This window comes from Limulus polyphemus, unplaced genomic scaffold (assembly GCF_000517525.1).
Source record: "Limulus polyphemus unplaced genomic scaffold, Limulus_polyphemus-2.1.2 Scaffold81, whole genome shotgun sequence".
NCBI classification, from domain to species: domain Eukaryota; kingdom Metazoa; phylum Arthropoda; class Merostomata; order Xiphosura; family Limulidae; genus Limulus; species Limulus polyphemus.
In genome coordinates, this window is record NW_013665691.1 from 173,868 (window position 1) to 178,925 (window position 5,058).

General features: G+C 34.9%; 1 protein-coding gene across 1 annotated transcript in view; it reads right to left on the reverse strand.

Moving 5' to 3' along the window:
• The window catches only part of LOC111087963, a 22,093-nt gene extending 20,495 nt beyond the window's left edge, over positions 1–1,598 (reverse strand). Inside the window, exon 1 of the mRNA XM_022396529.1 lies at positions 1,496–1,598. The gene's annotated coding sequence lies outside the window, so the exon portion shown is untranslated. The remainder of the gene's footprint in view (positions 1–1,495) is intronic.
• Positions 1,599–5,058: the final 3,460 nt, after the last annotated feature.

Genomic DNA, 5,058 nt, shown 5'->3' on the forward strand with positions numbered 1-5,058 from the left:
GCGACAAGGTTTTGTCATCATCACCTGATAATGACAAAACCTTGTCGCAACGTTGTACATTTTCTGTTATGTTAAACTTATATTAAAGTTTTTCTTCATTACCCATTCAAGCCGTCTCCAACCATTATTAGTCTCAAAGTGGGTTCCTCGTCATCGAAATTAAAATGTCATTAAGTTATTACAAATTTACCAGGAGTTTCTAACATTGAATGTGTCTTACATTGTTAATAAGCAAATCAAACCTCTTAATCTTAATTATTAATCTAAACGAATTATAGTAAAAAATAATGTCACTTAGCCATGCTGAATAAAGAAAATTATTGTTGCGTAATTGGATTATTTTTGTTTGTTTGTTTGGAATTAAGCACAAAGCTACACTATGGGCTATCTGTGCTCTGCCCACCACGGATATCGAAAGCCGGTTTCTAGCATTGTAAGTCCGCAGACATATTGCTGTGCCACTGGGGGGCAGGGGTTTTCAAGAAATTTCTAAACTTTGAGATCTGAGCTTCAACTTACCAATCTATACTATCGTGTAATAATTCTCCATTTTCTTGATTTTTGTACTTCTTAGCAGGTTATTTCAATCTTCAGTTCTTAATTTTTTCCTTTTTATTCTTATTCTATCAAATTACAAGTATTTTTTTTCCTTCTTACAATTCACCAGAACACTACATTATTTTGTCCTAACAGTTACTACTCTTTTGGTAACCGCTTTGACAACTTTTTCTAGATTTCTTTAAAGATGATTATAGATTTTCACCCTAGTGTTTCAATGCAAATTTTTTTTCTATAATCTTCATTCCCTGAAATTTTTCTAGGCTGTTTGTTAATTGTTCAGATAACAAGATTCCTTAATGACGCAAGTTCAAACTAATAGTAAGCTTTAAGAAGAAAGTTTTAGGAAACTTCACAACAATGGTAATGCATATTATATAGTTTCAACAACTGTAGAAAGTGGGTATTCTTAGATAATCAATACTTGCGGCATAATTTTTGTAACGGTTGAAATGTGAAAACAACAGTTTCAGATCGCACATTATTCATAGTTAATATGGTTAAAAAAGCGAAAAAGTAACGTACTTAGCGCACAGCGTTTCAACAAACGAATCATTATATGTTGAGTTATGAGAGATGTTTAATTAAAGGATATTTAGTCAACTTTGTTTCATTACAAAACCACATCTAATTTGCTCATTTTATAGTTGTATGCGAGTTTTGCTTGGGGTTTGAAAGAAGGGTTTAACTTTTGTGAGTTTTTTCACGACGTGTAAAGAGATGAGTGAAATCAGCTCTTTTTTTTTCAACATGAAAATAGTTGTAAGCAGATTTTTCCATGAAAATAGAGAACACCTTTTCCGGTAAATTATACATAATCCAAACAGAGTTTGGCTATGACTATGAAATATAACTGAATAAACTATACAGTACTGTGACATGCGTTAGCATAAACTGTAACAAACACCGAGAAGAAATTCAATACATTTTATCTTACCTGAATAAGGAACGAGCAACAATAATGTCTTCTGAGTTCTTCTTCCAGTCTCTGCCGATGTTCTTCAAATCACTATTGTTTTCCTCTTTTATACTTCCAATAAAGATTACGCGCCAACGCTCTAGTTCACATGACTAGAAAGTTTTTTCATTGGCTGTCTACTACAAACCGTAGGCGATGGACTCTGGACAAGACACGCCCTTTGTTGTGACGTATCTCACTGGATGAAAGTAGCGATATTAGCGTATGCCTTTTCTTGAGTTGAGCATACAGTATTAAAAAAGAAAGAAAAATGAACAAATAATATATTAAATGGAAGTTTCGATTCTTTGTTTTTTTATTAACTTACATGGTTAAAAAATCAAAACCGGATGATGGCAGAGAAACAGTCAGTAAATGTACCAACGTTCAAGTCACCTTACGAAGTGACTTCAGAAGAAACTCTTACATGATATGCACTGTATTTAAGTAATTAAAGGTTAAGGTGTCTATATGTTTGTTTTGAATTTCGCGCAAAGCTACACGAGGGCTATCTGCGCTAGCCATCTCTAATTTAGCAGTGTAAGACTATAGGGTAGGCAGCAAGTCATCACCACCCACTGCCAACTCTTGGGCTACTCTTTTATCAACGAACAGTGGGATTGACCGTCACATATAACGCCCCCATGGCTGAAAGGGCGAGCATGTTACAGATTACGTGTCGAGCGCCCTAACCACCTGGCCATGCCGGGCCTATTGTGCTTGTAACTGATGAATCCTATTCTCACTTGATTGTCATCAGGTTCTCCCACTCCGCCAGCGGCTCAGCGGTAATACTAAAGGCTTATAGCACTAAAAACCGAGTTTCGATACCCGTTGTAGGCATAACACAGATAACCCATTGTGCTGCTTTGTGTTTAACAATAAACAAACAAACACCAGTCGACTATAGCTGCGACTTTATCATTTCATCAGCCTTTGATTCACATCCTCCTGTAAATCTGGGCAACTGCAGCATACAAAATATTTTAATTCTGATATAATACCGAGAACATTCGAAACTAAATCTGTACGGACAGAAATCTTAGATTTCAAAACTAACTACAAATTATTCAAGTCATAAGAGTTTACTCGGGATAGAGAATTTTAAATAACCGTATAAATTAGCACTGTTTGTCTAAATATAATGTCCTTTTTCTATACTACCAAGAGTACTTTTCGTACGTTTGTTCCGCTACTCTACTGGGAGACATATATTTACAAAAGTTTTAAATTTCGTGATAAATAACTTAATGATAAAGTCCAGAGACTTCATTGTATCATGTGTATAAATTTTGTGAGGTTTATATAACTCTATCTACACGACTTAGAGCCATTTTTACCAACCAACGTAATTAATATATAGGACTGTTAACATATTACAGCTATTATTCGTATGAACCTAACTTTTACTAATTCAAATATATGATCGAGTCGTTTTTATACTATAATAATTCACTATTTTTTACATAAACTGGTATAAGCAATGTTTTTCACGAGAACGAAATATTATAACTCTAAATCAAGTTGTAACACAGGTTATTGTAGCTTTGTGTCTTTCATCACTACAGGCAAAGGGCTATCTGTCATTAGTAACATTATATATGCGTCTTAAAACTTCATAAGTCAAACGTATCTCTCACTATAATGAATATAAACTTTAGATCAGAGTAAGCTACCAACTTAGAGAAAAACTAAAAATTAACCAGGTAATGAGTATGACTAATTAAATACATTTTCTTATGTTTTTACTTATAAAGATTAGAATGCATTGTTTCATCAGTTGGGTATAATTCGCTTAGCTTTTAACGATATTATCAGCTGTAAGACACAGACTTATATGTCTCATGAATCTCCCATTAAAGAAAGCTCAGTACAATCCCTTTTCTACGGGTAAAGACATAAATCTCATTTCCATAGTAGAAGACGTATCTTCCTCCCCCTCCGTTGACGAACATGTATTTCCTATTCCCGTGGGTAAAGACGTATTTTATACAATAGATAAAGAAATATTTCGTGTTGCAGTAGATAAAGGCCTCCTATACTAGTGGATGAAGAAAGGTCTTCTACAAGAGTATGTAAGGGCAAGTTTCATACTACAATAGATAAAAGTCTTCTATTACAGAAGATAAATATATTATAATACGTTAGATGAAGAAAAGTCTACTACTCCAATAGATGAAGAAACGTTTTCTACTACAGTAGATAGAGATCTCATCCTACAGTAGGTAGAGAAGGATCTCCTACTATAGTAGATAAAGATCTCATCCTACAGTAGGTAGAGAAGGATCTCCTACTATATTAGATAGAGATCTCATCCTACAGTAGGTAGAGAAGGATCTCCTACTATAGTAGATAAAGATCTCATCCTACAGTAGGTAGAGAAGGATCTCCCGCTATAGTAGATAAAGATCTCATCCTACAGTAGGTAGAGAAGGATCTCCTACTATAGTAGATAAAGATCTCATCCTACAGTAGGTAGAGAAGGATCTCCTACTATAGTAGATAGAGATTTCATCCCACAGTAGGTAGAGAAGGATTTCCTACTATAGTAGATAGAGATCTCATCCTACAGTAGGTAGAGAAGGATCTCCTGCTATAGTAGATAAAGATCTCATCCTACAGTAGGTAGAGAAGGATTTCGTACTATAGTAGATAGAGATCTCATCCAACAGTAGGTAGAGAAGGATCTCCTACTATAGTAGATAAAGATCTTCTACTATAGTAGATAGATATCTCATCCTACAGTAGATAGAGAAGAATCTCCTACTATAGAAGATAGAGATCTCCTACTATAGTAAATAGAGAAGGATCTCCTACTATAGTAGATAGAGATCTTATACTATAGTAGATAGATATCTCATCCTACAGTAGATAGAGATCTCAGCCTACGGTGGGTAGAGAAGGATATCCTACTAAAGTAGATAGAGATCTCAGCCTACAGTGGGTAGAGAAGGATCTCCTAATATAGTAGATAGAGATCTCATCTAACAGTAGATAGAGAAGAATCTCCTACTATAGTAGATGGAGATCTCATCCTAAAGTGGGTAGAGAAGGATCTCCTACTATAGTAGATAGAGATATCATCCTACAGTAGGTAGAGAAGGATCTCCAACTATAGTAGATAGAGATATAATCCTACAGTAGGTAGAGAAGGATCTCCTACTATAGTAGATAGAGATCTCATCCTACAGTAGATAGAGAAAAATCTCCTACTAAAGTAGATAAAGATCTCATCCTACAGTGGGTAGAGAAGGATCTCCTACTATAGTAGATAGAGATCTCATCCTACAGTAGATAGAGAAGAATCTCCTACTAAAGTAGATAGAGATCTCATCCTACAGTTGGTAGAGCAGGATCTCCTACTCTAGTAGATAGAGATCTCATCCTACAGTAGGTAGAGAAGGATCTCCTACTATATTACATAAAGATCTCATCCTACAGTAGGTAGAAAAGGATCTCCTACTATAGTAGATAGAGATCTCATCCTACAATAGGTAGAGAAGGATCTCCTACTATAGTAGATAGAGATCTCATCCTACAAT